Source organism: Nycticebus coucang, chromosome 7, assembly GCF_027406575.1.
Source record: "Nycticebus coucang isolate mNycCou1 chromosome 7, mNycCou1.pri, whole genome shotgun sequence".
In the NCBI taxonomy this organism is placed as follows: Eukaryota; Metazoa; Chordata; class Mammalia; order Primates; family Lorisidae; genus Nycticebus; species Nycticebus coucang.
The window spans coordinates 7,035,165-7,051,663 of NC_069786.1; the positions used below are offsets into that span (position 1 = coordinate 7,035,165).

The 16,499-nt window shown below is 47.4% G+C and overlaps 1 non-coding gene across 1 annotated transcript; it reads right to left on the minus strand.

Moving 5' to 3' along the window:
* Positions 1 to 16,183: 16,183 nt before the first annotated feature.
* On the minus strand, positions 16,184 to 16,287 carry LOC128591096 (small nucleolar RNA U13). The gene has a single exon (XR_008381525.1). It is a non-coding gene; the product is annotated as a small nucleolar RNA U13 (small nucleolar RNA).
* Between the last annotated feature and the right edge of the window lie 212 nt (positions 16,288 to 16,499).

Sequence of the window (16,499 nt, forward strand, 5' to 3'; positions counted from 1 at the left end):
GACCTGGAACCTCTCAATGTAGAAAGTAGGAACAATTTTAGGGCTCACCTCATTTATTTCCTGTCTTTCAAGGATTCTTGCCCTTTGTTATAGTAACCATTGTTAAATATATATTTGGTTCACTTTTGTCATTATTTCAGCTGGGACTTTTTATATCTTCTTAGCTGGAAGTAGAAGCCTAGGATAGCATTTTCAGATGGGATTTAGTATATAGGAGGATGTGTGTACGTTTCACGTAAATATTATGCCATTTTGTACAAGAGACTTCAGCATCCTTGGATTTTTGTATCTGTGGGAGGTGTCCTGGAATTAATTTTTCACAGACACCAAGGGACAACGTTAGTCTCTATTTTACTCTTAGCATTGTTTCTTGTTTTCTTTTTAGAGTCTCTTAGTCTTTTTTAAGCTATAAACTTTTGCTTTTTGTGATTTTTTTGGTTTGTTTGCTACTTCATACATTTTCACTCATCCCAATTATCTTTGTTTAGATTCCTCAGTTTCTCCTGGTAATGCAGTCAGTTATACCTTTATTTATATTTGAAAACTATGTTGTTAGGTTAACTAGAGGCTCTGGATTTCTATAGTTTTCTGGCCAATTAGTCTTTTTATCATGTTGAAAGATTTTTTTCTCAATGACAATTGCTATTTTCCTTGAAGTTTATTTTATTAATATACTGTCTTTTGATTACTATCTTCTTGGTATATTTGTTTCTATCCTTTTACTTTCTTTTTCTGAACTTAATATTTCATATTTGTAATTTATACTTGAGTATTGTTTAGAGACTAAAATGGGTGTAGGTGATGGAATTTCTGGCATGGGCCTGCCAGGGTCATTGTGAGGATCATGTACCCTGCCATCCCTGCCACTACCCTGTCTCAGAAATTATTCTGGATGGGAAAAAATCCTAGATTCTTGAGTCGAGCTTTGGAAAGCTTTCATAATATGATCAAACCATGTATTTATCTATTCAATTTTTTGCCCAATAATTATTTCAAAAGAGTTTTTTGTTACATTAATAAGGATTCTTGACACCATGCCAGATGCTTGAGTACAAGGCGGTCCCGGTTGGCAGTGTCTCAGCCACCACAGAGTGGAGTGTGGGATTTCTCTGCAGCACCATGGCCTCACAGGACCACTCCACTTTCCTTTACCCTTCCTGCATTAGTGGCTCTGCTATTTTGCCCTCACCTCTTGCAAATCTCAACTTTCCAACCACCTATTTAAAGGATATAGGAGACTGAACTGGAAATGCCCATGGTGAGCCTCTGGTCTTTCAGCCTAATGATGAAAGGGGCAGAGCCTCTGGCAGGAGGACAAGCTTCTGCGGGTGAGGGCTAGGCTCCTGTCCACTCATGCTTCTGTGTCCTCTCTCACCACCCTGGCTCCTCTGACTCTGCTCCTACTCTGTGTCCACTCAACCTGCTCCTCAGGCCGCAGCTCAGGTTCTGTCTCTTCCCAGAGCACTCGTGCCATCCTCCTATCTCATCTTCTGGCCATACCTGTCCTGCACACACTAGAAGCTTTCTTCTTCATTGTCCTGTGGTGGGGGAAAATTCATATCATGTAATTATGGGTGGGTTTCTGAACTGTTCTCTAAAGATGCCACAAACTGTGGGGGAGAGAGTAGCCCTCTGTGCCTCTCCCCCGGAGTCCTGCGGACACTAGGCCACTGGACACTTTGTGTAAGTCCCTGCTTTGTCTTCAGTGTTCCACAGAGAGCTCCAGCTCGGGCAGAGGAGTAGGGATGGAGCAGGAAGAGCCTCCAGCCTGTTCATGTTTCCCCACCTCCCAGCTTGCCAGCCTGCCCCTGGGGATAGAGGTTATAGGAACTCTCTTTTGATTTGAGGAGCCAGTGCAGTCTGTTTCTTTTCCTTCACCTCTGGTTATGAAACTGATCTCTTTTCTATTCCCAATAGCCTGCCTTCCTTATGACTGGAGATTTCACAGAAATTCTGCTTTCTTTGCTCCAAGAATTCCCAAAGCCTGGGGGAGATCACTTTAGGGATAAATATACCCAGTGACACTTCAAAATTGCTGTCCAAAACATTTAAAAAGTATCCACATTTTCAATCAAGAATAGTAATTTTTAATACTCCTCTTTCAACCTACCACAAAAATGTATCTTTTTCTTAATTGTTAGTGAAGGAATCACCTCTGGATCACCTGAGTATCTGACAAGGTCTGCATATAAAATTGATAGCTAAAGATGTTTTTAAAAAATAGTAGCCAAGATGAGAGCTGTGTTTTAGTATTTTCTTCCTCATTTCTCTTTTGGTGTGAGGGATTTGGCCTTTTCCTTCAGCTCTGGCACCTCACAGGCCTCTCTGAATGGAGCCCCTGAATTATTAATGCTGCTGAGGCCATCAGAGTGCCCAGGATGCTTGTGCATAGCTCAATCTGAAAGGATGCACCGAATCATTATATGCTGGCTTCCCTCTATAAACTCCAGGATCACACCTGACTAGGGACATTAATTTACTGAACTATTTCACCACTGCAACTCTGTACATTACTCCGTGTTTTGTACAATTAAATTTATTTTAGCATACATTTATTAACCACCCACATTTTCTCAAGAGGCTGAGGTAGGAGTTATGTTATCAGTGGATCTCATAAATTTATGAGAGAGGTAAACACACTAATGGTAGGCATCTGAAGAGGTACAAGGGGTGTCCCATGCAGCAGCCAGGTCGTTATTCTAGAATACAGCTGGGGAACTCTCGGAGGAGGAAGGATTTCAACCAGTCCCAGAATGGTCAGGGCACAGAGAATGGTGGGGAAGGCCTGGGCTAGAGGCATTTCAGACGAAGGAAAAGGTGTAAGGAATGAAGATGTTAAATGTAAAAGTTGAAGTTGCAGAGGACAAGGGGGGATGTCTAAAAACAAGGAAGTGTCACGTTTTCATGTCCCCTCAGTTCAGATCCATACAGGAGGTTCCTTTAACTATAAAAAGCAAGCAGGGTCAGTACCTACTTGCCCGTGTGGGAGAGAAAATTGCATGCAGAAGTGGGAAAACTCCAGACAGAAAACACCAAAACAGGTCAGGGCTGAGTCCTCCAAGCAGCTGTAAACATGTGGCTGGGGACATCACCTCTGCAGGAGAAAAGGACCCTGAAGTCACACCTCCTTGGCAACACAGGTTATACCTGGGAATTTCTCTAAACTTGGATCAAATATATGATAGGAGACTCAAAATATGTACTTTTATTGAAATCTTACCAGAACTGTGTAAAAAGGAAATGGGAATTCAACACACAGCTGTGGGAGGCAGCAGAACCTAGTGATTCCAGGGGACAGAACTGGAGCAAGTCCAGACGCTGTTCCCTAGATGCACAGGCTGGGGGCTCACACCCACCTCCCTGAGGAGTGATGGGATGTGTTTGTTATAATACACACTCTGCTTTCCTCTTTCAAAGTTCCTGTTGCAGAGAATCATTCAAATTGGCTTGGCTTTGTTTGCTGGAATACCTGAACAGTCCAAGGTCAGGGCTGCTTTCATCAGGTCTGGATGGGTTCAGCACTGGGTCAGGATGTGGCTCCCTCATCTCTTGGCTCTATGTCCTATCTGCCAGCCTCACCCTTTCGGAGTCACCTTCAGGGCTCCAGGGCAACATTCTCCCTCATGCATGTCCAGCAAAAAGAGAGACTCTCTATTGCCAATGGCATGTGCGTGAGATCCACATGTCATTCTTGTGGCCCTGACTTATGGTGAGACTTATGCTCACCCCATGACCACTGTGAAGATGAATTCTACCGAGTGTTACCCAAGAAAAATCAGGGCACTGGGAGGTAAGATGAGTGACAGGCACTCAATCAAGCAATGTATACCTTCTGAGCGACGGTGTAAGGCCCAACTCCCGTCTCACCTGCTCAGGAAATCCTCTCTGATTTAGTGAGTGCCCATTTCTTCTGTAGCGTTTACCTCAGTCATTTGCTATCATCCTGTTTGTACATCAAAACTCTGTGTTCCTTCAGCATCTCTGTCTCCCTGCTACACACAGCTACGAATCCAGGGCAGGATGTACTGAGAAATAAGTGCACAGACGTATACTTATGTACACGTATATCCTGCACAAGTGCCAGAGACCTGCATTACTGGTGTCATTGCAGTGATTCTTGTGCGGTGAAGATGTGAGCACTACAACATTTCTTACCAATACTTGTAATATAGCTACAATTTATAGGAGGTAATATTATTTAATAAAACAGTTCCTGTCACAGAGAAGATGCTCAATAAATAGTTTCTGGATAAATGAATGAAAGCGCTAAATAATGATATTACTCACTAGTGAAGGGCACTATGGAAATAACTGTCTGTCTGCCATCTGTCACAAAAACTGCAAAATAGTCAATATTTGATCTATTTTCCAGGAAAGCAGAATGAGGTTCTGAGAGGATGAGTGGCCTGTGCCAGACTGCACCATAGTGGGCAAGGGAGCTGAGACACAGGCAAAGTTTGTCCATGGCCAAAGGCAATATTTTTGTTTTAATGACAATCACATATTTTTAGGTACAACGATGTTGCCTAAAACACAGACTTAGGTAGAATAATCAAAGGCCAACACACTCTGGTTGGGGTGGTTGTATAAGGCAGGAGCGTGTGTGGGAGGGTCAGTGCTCCCTTGTGTGGGGGCTCCCTGGGCTCATCTCAATAGCAGGCTCATGTCCTGTGTTTGTCACTGCACTGTCACCTGGTTATCCAGACAGCTGGAGGGAGCAGGAAGGCCCTGGTGTCTGTGGGAGTAAGGGGCCTCAGGAAGCAGCTCTCATGCATCAGCTTTTTAATTTTTCCCTAAAGGAAGCCGCCTCCCCTCACCCCGCAGGATCACCAGACTGTGTCTCTGTCCTCCAGTGACTAGAGAGCAAGGGCCCAACACACGGGTTTGGGAGGCTGTATTTGTGTGACCCCATGCTGCTAACCTTGCTAGCTGGACCTTGATGCTCCTGGCCTGCTTATCTAGTAATACAAAATCTTTCTAATTTTAATAATAATAATAATAAATGGTGAAGAAAAGATGCATAGTGTGTGTTCAGTGAGCTGTGACCATCCTCCAGGTTACTCCTGGATCTGGCGTTTAGGGAACATTATTAAACCCTTATCTCCGATGTGCACATTGAGCACCCCGGACAGAATTATCAGAACAAGTTTGGTGGGCTATTCCCTGTACAGCTCAGGACACATGCCTCCTTGTCATGTCAGAGCAACAACTGACGAAATGTTTCTCTTAAAAGGCAAGAATAGCCATGGAGAAGTCCACATTCGTTTTTAAGCTAAGATGAACATAGGTTTTCAGATGGAAAATTGTATTTTATTTTATTCCTTTCTGTCCAGAGTCAGGGACATGGAGTCAACCCATGACCAGGAAATCATCTCATTCATTCATTCTAATCCTTCTAAATTCTTTTGTAGAATTTCTAATGCATCATTAGATGAAGCTGGAGCCACCATTGAAGTCCTATGCTTCTGAATTTCTGGTAGATGGCTGGGGCTAGGGAAATGCAAATCTTCTCTCTGCTCAGTTGTGTGGTTCTTAACTTTCTTCAACAAACCAAAGTTTTCAGGGTATGCTACAAAGTCAGACTGGGCATGATAGAATCCAAGGTTAGCTGACAGCGGAATGCTGAGCATCACTGCAGGAGTGTGAGGAGGTGCTGGGCATGATCCTTTAGGACACAGCATGGACAGTGGTCAGCTAGTGGAGGTGAGTGGGGAGGAGGCCCCAGGTGAGGGGCCGAGCCTATAGATGGAACTGCTGCCTGCCTTCTTTTCTGGGGGTTCCATGTAGAGGCAGAGGGAGGCCAGGCCAAGGCCGACTGTTGTCATGTGTATTCTGACACCATGCTGACTGCTGGTCTCTTGAACTCTCTTGGCACCACTTAGGGCTGGGGTGAGGCTGAAGGGAGAGAATAAATGCAACATGGCCAAACTTACTCCTGGCACTGGCTATTGGTACAGACTAGGAGGCTGGTGACAAGCCTCCAAGAGCTCCCAAGGTATGCAAATCAAAGCAATGTTTCTGACATTTTGTATTAGAACATAACATGTATTAATTTCTTTTCTGCCATGTGTTTGGTTAACAACAAAATATTTCCCCTCCTAGTTATGCAGAACTCACATGTCCTGGTGGCTACTGACCCATACTGTATGCTGAGGAAGAACAATAACCCTGCAATTAAAAGTGGGCAAAAGTGACTTCTCAAAATGCGGTGGAACTGTAGTAAGATGCATTGGCTTCAGCCACAGGTGGGCTTGAGGGAGCCCCCCGGGCCCACCCCGACCTGCCCCCAGTCTCGTGGCTTTCACTCTCCACGTCTTCTGCCTGGGAGGGCGATCTGGTCTATTGTTCCAGCCCTGCACTCTTCCCTCTTGTCATTTCATGTCTCAACTCACTCCCACCTGTAGTTACAGGACTCAAAGGCTGCCTCCTCCAAGAAGCCTGCCTCCACGCCATCTGCCATGTTGAACTTTGTGACTTTGGTTATCTGAAAAATTCTGTGTGTTAACCTTATTACACACCGTACCATATTCTATCACTACCTTACCCTGGGTTCACAGGCAGCAGGTGCCAGGCCAGATTCAAGTCTGGGTGTGCCAGGCTGGGTGCCCATGGCTTCTTTCTGCAGACACAGACTCCAGATGCCACCCATCTGTCTGACACACATATTTCACCATCTTACCAAGCCTCTGGGCCTTGTGATACTGATCTGCTATTTGTGAGGGTGGTCCTTGAAAAGCTGCTCAGAAGTACTTGAGGATTCATGGACAGGAGCTCAGAGACAGTCTGATTGGGCAGATAAGGAAAAAGAGAGCTAGAATGGGCCACAGAAGTAGCCCTGGGCAGCTGGTGTTGAGCTGCATTCTCCTGCTTGGGTTCCATGCTGAGCTGAGCCATGGGGGTCTCAGTAAGGGAAGGGGGCGGAGGCTGCAGGTGCCACAGTCAGCCTTGGCTCAGCTGTGACAGTAGGATGGGGCCTCCTTCATGAAAGGGGCTAATGGTTTTCTCCATTGAAAAGGAGTCACTGTTTACTGTACTTCTACCCTGCATCTGTAAGGGTGCCTGAGGACATGAGGCTTACTCTAGCATGGTGACAGAGCTGCTGCTGGGCAGGAAGGGACTGAGCCTGTGCAGGCAGGCGATACGGGAATCTTCTCCATCCTCCCTGCAGAATATGCTGGGCACACGGCTGCCCTTCGGGTTCTTGGGAGGAATAATGTGATGGGACGTAAGAGCGGCACCAGCCCCAGACATCAGGTCTTCAGGCCCTGCTGCAAGGTGGTGGTGCCTGCCTGGGGTGGCCTCAGAAGAGATGCCGAGGCCAGGACCAGAGTGTGCCAGGCGCCTCTGTGCGAGCCCCCAGCGTGGTTCCCCAGGGCAGAGAGAGGCTGCAGGGTGGCTCTGCGTGGCCCAGTCCCTCCCGCTTCCCATCTGGCTCTCCTGTTCTGTGGCCCTGCCTTCCGAATGTCAGGACAAATGGTCCAGTTGATCTATTAGCGGAGGGGCACCAGGTGGGGAGATTGGCAAGCATACAGAAACTACTCACTTTGCATCTGGGTGCCCTGCATTCTGTAGACACAGCCCCGGGCTCACCCCCAGTACCGCCGCCACCCACACCAGTCCATTAGGGCAGGATTTTGCGTAGATGATAAAATATTGATTGTTCATCTTCCTTAACATTTCAATTGCATTTCAGAGAACAGTGAGCTGCAGTCAATCTGGGGCAGCCTGGTTTCCCTTGTCCCTCAGGGGAGCAGAGAAGCAGGAATGCAGAAAGCAGCCTGATAAATAAACCAGAGGGGCCGCAGCAGGACAGCCGTGCACGGCCAGAGTGGCAGCTGGCCGCGTTGTGAACCTGCTTATGGGAAAGCTGGTTTCTGGAATGTAGGAAAAAAAATTAAATGAGCTTTCTGCTGTGGGAACTCCAGGCAAGTCCAGACACATAGGCTCTTCCTTGTCCATTCCCAGGGTGTCTGGGTGCCAAATGCTGGCCAGCTGTGTCTGCTGCGCTGTCGGAGCACATGGCCAGGGCACATGGCCGCAAAGCGCTGGTGGGCAGCAGCGCCCGGGGTCGCTAGCGCCAGCGGGGGTGGTAGAGAGCCCTGAAGAGCTGGTGGTTCCCTGGCTCTGGGGAGACGTAGACACGTTCTGTCCTGTAGGGGGCGGCAGAGAGCAGGGGCAGAAGACCCACGCGAGACCGGGGCCAACCTTTCTCTGCATCACAGAAGGCTCTGGCTCCACGGAACTGCAGCAGGACAGATTTAAACCATAGCTAAATGAGCCTGGGGTTATAAATTAAATAGAGCTGAGTGAAGTGCCCCCAGATGCTGTGTTGAGAAAGGTCCCAACCCCCTTCAGGCCGTGTGGTCCCTCTAGGCTCAGGCTGAGGGCGGGGATCCCTGACTGTGTTTATTTGGCATCTAGCATTTTCTGCCCTGTGATTTATTTTTCACGGGCCTCTTCTATAGTTCTTTAACTTTTCATAAGGGTGCATGTCTCATCTTTCTGCCTATATCTCAGATGCCTCAGGGGTCATGACCGCACCGTGTGTTTCCGAATCAACATTTGATCTCAATTCTGAAAGTCTTTTTCTCCCAGGGCTTTGCTTTGTGGGAGAAGGGACCCGGGGCTGAGAGTTTCAGCGAGCGAGGCTGCGGGGTGTGGGGCAGCTCTCTGCTACCGCTGCAAAAATTAAATGCCTGCTTGTTCACGCGAGGCGTGCAGGGCACCCCTAGCGACATTAACACAAGCCGTGAATCATTTCTTTTCTTCCTCTGTTTGACAAAGTTATTCCCATTAGTGATCATGTAATAACTAGTAATATTTTCTTGAGTCATGCTTTAGTTTTAAATCAACTAACAATTTAAAAAGAAAAACGCTAGATTGTATATATCTTGTTAAATGTAATACATTATTTTTTCCATGAAATAAAGTATGTATTTACCCAACAAAAGGTAATCACGTTTTGTGATCACTACTGCTTCATTGTTTTAAATTTTCAACACACATGGTTGCCACTCTGGTTTTGCTGGTTTGCCTTTGCCACCGTTGCACTACCATGGCTTATTTTGAGTGTCCTGTTTGAATACAAGAATATGAAACACCTCAGGGCTGGGGTCACAGACTGCATCTTATTATTGAAGCATGTGTGGTGGAGCTGGTGTGAGCGGGGTATATACTGTATAACACAGAGCTCTTTGAATCAATTTCCATAGTATAATATTAATTGAAGACTATGTAGTGAAAACATACTATTCAGAGACTTATATCTATAATATTAAAACCCAAGAACAACCATGGCAATTGCTGAGACCTCAGACCAGCATAAGGTGTTTTCTGAGAAAAGCATGTTGTGGATGACATTATTTAGAATGATAATCATAAAAAGCAGACCAGCTTTTAGTAAGTTTCATTACTATGTTAAGTCTTCTAAGGACAATGCATACCTTGTTGCCTGCCCCCTAGGTGGACTACCCACCACCCCATCCTTGGTGGGGTCCTGTTGCCAATTCATAGTTTGCAATATTTATAGTTTGCCAGAGACATGGGCAACCTTTCTCCTAGTCTAGCTCTGGAGGTCCCTGACAGATTTGAACAGTGGTTAGCAAAGGAACACTTGGTATTGGGCTTTAGGCCTACTCTCTGAGTACAATTAAATTGCAGAGAGTACAGCTGGTCCACCTGAAGGTTGCCTGTCTAGACCAGAGGGGCTGTTGATCTTAAGATAAAGCCAGAAAAACTACTTAGTTGAGCCATTCTTTCAACTAATCCCATCTGGGCATATGAGACCAAGGAAAATGTTCTTACTGGGAAGGGATGTGTTGGCATTGGCAGAGTATGTCACTGGATGAGAGGAACGGGAGTCACGAAGTGTTAGATGGGCTCTGGCCCAAGTCTGGACCCCCATCTCTGCCCCATCTCAGGACCTGCAGGTCAGCGTGGCAGCCATGGACCACTAGATCCCACCAGTGACTGGTACTGAGGGAGGGGTTAGGCAAGTGACAAACTCTTCACTTTCAAAGCTATTAACTAAATTACTGTGTAGCGGGAAAAGAAATTAACAAATGTTTGCATTGTCAGATAATTTAAACAAGTCTGAGGCCAGGATAACACGGAGTCAAATGAGCCACACCAGCCTGGCAGAGGCATGGACTTGGAGTGAGACTTTGATGACATCAGTGGTGCTCAGCCGAGCAGAGAATGCACTCTGCGATTATGGAGACAATTTCTTTCAAATTCTTTCAATTTCTTTCAAAATATAGGAAAGTGGAGATCGTAATATGAGGGGTTTTTATAGCCATGACACATCTTGATTTATTTTTAGCACACTGTTGAATATTGTTGATTCTAAATTATGAACAGGCTCTTATTTTTTAATTCTCTGTTGATATGGTGCATAAAAATTCTTTTTTGATTCCTTTGGTTGATTGCAAGAGTTCACAATTTATTTTATGATCACTTTAAAATGCTTGAGAGTTGCCAGTGGCCAAGGTGATTTGAATGTCCGCTTTAGGAAGACTTGCTTTGATACTGTCTAGGAAGTGTCCTTGCACAATCTTTCTGCTGTGTCTGAGGAATCTGGGGGAGGTTTGTGCAATTTAATAAGGAAACCTGCTGTAGTTGCTCTGGGCTGCTTCTGGCTCCTGTGATGTTTTTGCCATTTCTGAGTACGCAGAGTTCAACAAATATTTCATTAACGTTTGAGGCTTCTTTCCTCAGCACCTAAATCACCACTTAACAGGATACTTGTGCCCAAGGCCTGCTGTATCCTTAAGCTTCTCATGATCTTCACTTGTGATCAAGTAAGACTCTGATGTGTCATAGGGTCTACAGTCATGCCTGCTTGTCCTGCCCTGGTGGAAATAGCCCCGTAGCTTCCACAGGTTTACGGAGGGCTTGAGAATAACAGATCAGGGGCTTTCTTTGACTTCCATTCACTATCCTCTTAAGAGATTCAACAATGAGCAAACATTGATGGCTTTGTCTCTCCAACATAGGACAGAGGAGCTGGGGCAGATGGCAGTCACAGCACCAAGAGCCATTCTGACCTGTTGTCACTGCACATGTGACAGGACACAGTGTCCCGTGTGGCAGCACTAACTCTGTCTTGTCCCTGAAGCCTCTCCCCCTGCTCAGCTGGACTCTACCACAATCGGCCTGGAAGACCCTAAGCAGACAGCACTTACAGAGCCACTCTGTACTCTAAACTCAAAGCTTCAGTAAGCCACATACGGCCTAGCCTTAGAGGGTGCCACAGCCTGCACAGGTGAGTGCCGCACGCACAGGTGAGTGCCGCACGCACAGGTGCGTGCCACATTACTTGCCTTCTGTTGAGCTGTCATGGGTGCACATGTGTTTGCCACATTCTAACCCCTGAGCCATTCTAGCCAGCTTGTGGCCCCACAAAGGTTGGCTTTCCTTCTGGGAGCTATTGTCTCAGAGGCTAAGAGTGAGGATAAGGAGGGGGAAAAAGACAGGGGTTGGGCCATGAGCCCAAGAGTTTGAAATATGAGAGGGAACAGACTCGAGCAAAGGCTTCTTCCACCTAGTCCCTTCATGGAAAGTGATGGTCCTCACCTGGCCTGTGAGGACCAGGAGTTTGATTCTGGAGGAGATAGGCTTCCCCAGGAATGGCAGCTGGCCTAAATGATGTCTCCAGCTGGTGGGTGATGGGGTGACAGCGTAAGTCAGCCTCTGAACCTCGAGGGAAAACCTGAGCCCTGAGGCTCATGGGGCTGGCAGGGTGAGTGCTCACCTGGGCAGCAATAGAGGGCAGCTGTGTCCCCAGCAGGTAGGAGGTGGATGTGGACTGTTGCTCTGTGCTTAGGACAACTCTGAAGAGAACACAGCAAAAGACGCTCTCTGTCCAGGCTGTCTTCCTGCCTCCTGGGTGTACTCACAAGGAGAGAAACCTTGTTGCTTCAAGGTGTTCTCAGAGGACTCCCCTGTCATTCCTGCAGTCATGTCCCTTGGTGGCTCAGTGCCATTTCTCAGGTCAAGACTCTCCCACAGCTGTGAGGGGGGTAAAGCCTCACCTTGTAGGGCTCTGTCTCCCCTTCCCCCATGCAGCCGCTCCCCTGCACCCCTCCCCACCCACTTGTCCCTTGCTGCTCCTGGGCACAGGCAGATTTCAAAAGCCAATGAACGGGCGGCGCCTGTGGTTCAGTCGGTAAGGCGCCAGCCCCATATACCGAGGGTGGCGGGTTCAAACCCGGCCCCCGCCAAACTGCAACCAAAAAATAGCTGGGCGTTGTGGCGGGCGCCTGTAGTCCCAGCTACTCGGGAGGCTGAGGCAAGAGAATCGCTTAAGCCCAGGAGTTGGAGGTTGCTGTGAGCTGTGTGAGGCCACGGCACTCTACCGAGGGCCATAAAGTGAGACTCTGTCTCTACAAAAAAAAAAAAAAGCCAATGAACACTTTCTACTTGTGCAGATCCTCGAAGGGGCCTGCATCCTCACAATAACCCTGTTTCTCCCTTACTGGGGGCAACTACTTCAGAACCTGGCTGCGTTCCTCCTGCAGGAAGCTGCCTTGATGAGGCTCCTTGGGTGAACTTGGACTTGTACCACACAGTCTTGGCTTTGTTTCCCCTCCCTACTCCGCCCCAGAGTGAGAGTTTTGAGGGAAGAGGATGGTCTGACTTGTCTCATCTCCAGTATTGAGCATGTTCCATCGATGTTTCAATGTTTCACTGATGTTTGGATTGAATTTAAGCTATTTTTTTATTGTGACAATTTGTTTTCTCTTTGTAGTTTGTGAAGTTGCTAAAGAAGGATGAAAAAGCCGTTCTTGATGATAGCTCTAAAGACAGAGTGGAACAGTGTGTAAGATGCCTGCCGTGGCATCCGTGCACACCAGCAGAGAGCTGTGTTCTCTGGAGTGGTCCAATCCGGTCCCTTGAAGGCTTAGTTTGGCTGACAGCTTGCAGGTCAGGAGGCATGTGTGATGCAAACAGCTCCTTTATTCTTCTGTGCTGGGCATGCTGAGCTGGCCCTGGGGTTCCAGCAAATGCCTGAGGGATCTTTATATCAGTCCCTGGAAGCTTCCCCAGTTCTGTGGGACTGAGCCAGAAGACAGGGATGTTCCTCAGCCAGGCTCACAATCAGATTCGGGCACAGAGGCTTGCTGAGGCTTGCCCTGTAATTTATTTCTGCTTGTCATAACCCTGGCATCGAATCCCATCCCAAGCCTGGCCTGGGAAGCAGAGTTTTCTTTCTTTTTTTTTTTTTTTTGTAGAGACAGAGTTTCACTTTATTGCCCTCGGTAGAGTGCTGTGACATCACACAGCTCATAGCAACCTCCAACTTCTGGGCTTAAGCGATTCTCTTGCCTCAGCCTCCCAAGCAGCTGGGACTACAGGCACCCGCCACAACACCCGGCTATTTTTTTGTTGCAGTCCGGCCGGGGCCGGGTTTGAACCTGCCACCCTCGGTATATGGGGCCGGTGCCCTACAGACTGAGCCACAGGCGCTGCCCGGAAGCAGAGTTTTCCTCAGCCAGGAGTGGCATGTGGGCTGTGGAAGGGGTACACTGTCTGCTCCCCACTCTAGGTAGCCATGATATTGAAGGAAGGAGGGTTCCCCAAAACAGAACCCTTCATGTTCCCCTGGGGGGAGGTGTGTTTTCGTCTCATTTGTCACATCCCTTAGACTGAAGACAGGGAATGCGTCTGGTTCCTCACTGCATTCCCGCCCACCATCACAGGGTAAGCGTCAGTGAAGGAATGCCTCTGTGAACCAATGAACTTTGACCATCCTCAGTGACTTTTCAGGGACTCAATCCAGAGTGATTGTAGTTAGACAGCTAACTTTTATGGGATAAGTAAGTCTGAGGTGCTTTACAAATGCCATCTTCACAACCACTCGAAGAGGGATTATTATCCCATTTGACAGATGAGGGCAGGTCGAGAAACACACAGCAGCACACAGTGGGGTGTATCCAAGCCAGGTCTGCCTGGGAACCCCTTTTCTTCCTCAAAGCCTTGCTTGTTCCCTCATGCCCAGAGAAGAGCACGACACATACTGTATGGCTGCACAGCCCAGCGCACGGTGACCCACGGGTCCTGCTAGGTGATGAGACCTTGGAGGATACACAGGCTCCTGCCGGTGCCACCTGGGGGTGGGGGGCAGTACAACCTCTGTATTCAAAACACTCACAGGAGAAAGGCTGAAATCTGCTCCTGAGTCTGCTCTGATTGGGGCCTGAAGAGTGGGGAAAGGGGAAGAAGGGTCAGGCAGGGATCTGGGAGTTTGGCTGTTTCCCAAGAACGTGAACCCCAGCCGGAGATCCAGCCTCTAACACAGGCAGTGTCATTCTCAGGGACAAGCTGGCAGTGTCTTCTGGAAAGTCAGCTGAGCCTCCCCAGCATGTGCCATAAATCCCTGGGCTGTGGAGCAGCCTGAACGTAGAGGGCTTTACTTTTCACCTGGGGAAGGATGAATTTTGGAATCAATCATAAAAATGATTATGGAATTTGAAAAACAGCTGCAGACTGTTTCTCTCATGTGGAAAAATGTTTTGGTGGGAGAGTGGAAACGGCCAAGATGATGAGGGGCACATCTTCCCCGGGAGGTGTGCCTTTCCATCACTGGCCCTCAGTCACCAAGTGAGCAGTTTCTTTGTAGGCCGTGCGCATGGCATCACCTCCTTGCATGGTCCTGTTCTAGGCAGAGAAAAGGTCACTCATAGAATTGTTTCTGTGATTACGAAATATTCCAGAAGCATTCTTGTCAGTGGTCACTCCATCCTCCTGGTCAGCATTACTTGCACTGGGTTGCAAAGGGATCTCAGGATTGACATGGTGGAGCAGAAGGCAGCAGTTAGGGTACACTTAAACCCAAGTCTCTCTACAACTCCAAACCTGTTGTCTGTAATTTATAAAACCAACCAGCCAAGAAAAGACCTTCCATGGGCTTACATTCTGACCAAGGGACATATGACATGATGGCATAATAAAGATAGTAACCAACTTAGGAGCTTCTAAGTTAACCAGCGATGAGTCTGAGAGAGGCGAGACCACATATGGTACACGGTGCTACGTGGGTGCTACGTGGGTGCCGGTGTGGTGAGGGCAGGGGCTTTGCATGCCCACTCACTGGCCTGAGGGGCTTCTTGTTTGCCTTCTTGAACTGAATGGGGTTAGTTTAAAAGCAGCTTTCTGAAGCCTCTCCCTTGTCTGGGGTAGACCTGAAGTTGTGGCAGATGGAAGTAGCTGGGGAGTGCCAGGACTCATGTGAGCACAGAGGTGCCCAGGAGAAGTCACAGCACTACATCTTTTGAAGGATTGAACATAGAGGAGAAGCTGAAGAATGGATCCCATGTAGTAGCAAGAAGTATGTGGCAGAGGACAAAAGTGACATGGATACAGGCAGTTGGAGGAAGGCCTAGAAAAATTCTGGAGACCACGTTGAGAATATTTACAGATGGCTCACAGAAGCAATTAACGGGTTTACTGGGAAACGACAGAAGCTTCAACCATACGGGACTTGGCAAACTAGGCAGCCAGGAACTTTTTCTATGTATAAAATGGGGAGACCCTTGGCAGTTTGGGAGCCAGGCCTGTCTGGCTTCTCAGAGGTCCAGGTCATGACAGACAGCTCTTGTAGCCAGAGAGGTGAGAGCGTTGGAGGGTAGGCCGTGGTGAGGGTAGGCTGCGGTCCCGGCAGGAGCCACCTGGCAGAGCACTGCCCCTGGGGAGTGCAGCCTCCACGTCCACCCTCACAGGAGACAGCCTGTATCCCAGATCCTGTTTGCGCTCTTTTCCCATGAACAACAGACATAAATCAACGCTATTTTATTTTGTGTTTCTTTTTACTATTACTGTTACTATATAAGAGGTGGGTCAGTACAAATATATCTATGGTGATATTTAAAAGAAATAAACCTAAGGCCCACAGGATCAAGACTATATCCTAAGCGAGAACACTTAAGTATTTCCCCCAGTAATTCCTCAAGTTATTTTCCACTGAAATAACACAGCTAATATAAAAGGGAAACATTTTTCTCACAGCGAATAACCATGAAAAATCAAACACTTGCCCACAAAAATCTCTGGCAGAATTCATCTCAGCTCTCTGTACAATGAACCCAATATCCCTGTGTCATTTGTTTCAAAGAGCAAGATCACAGAACCCAGGAGGCCACAGTTCCCAAAGAATTGTACCAGCATGAATGTCCCTTTTTCCCTGCATCAAATGGGTAAGATGTTGACATCATAACCAGTTTTGAGGGAGGCATGTTCCATACATACACAGGAAAACCCAATTATCCCATTTACAAACAACAAAAGGATCCAGCAAGAACCAGAAAGCAAATGGATTCCTGCCAAATGGACCTACCATGGGGAGGAGAAAAGAGAGAGAGAGAAAACTAATTCAACAATAGTAGCCCAAACTCAAATTCCTGTATTTTGAAAGAGGAAAGAGCACAGAGAAACAGCAACAGAAAGTAAATCGCAGAAATGGGCAACCTCCGGGGTTATGAGATGGACACAAAGGCATGATT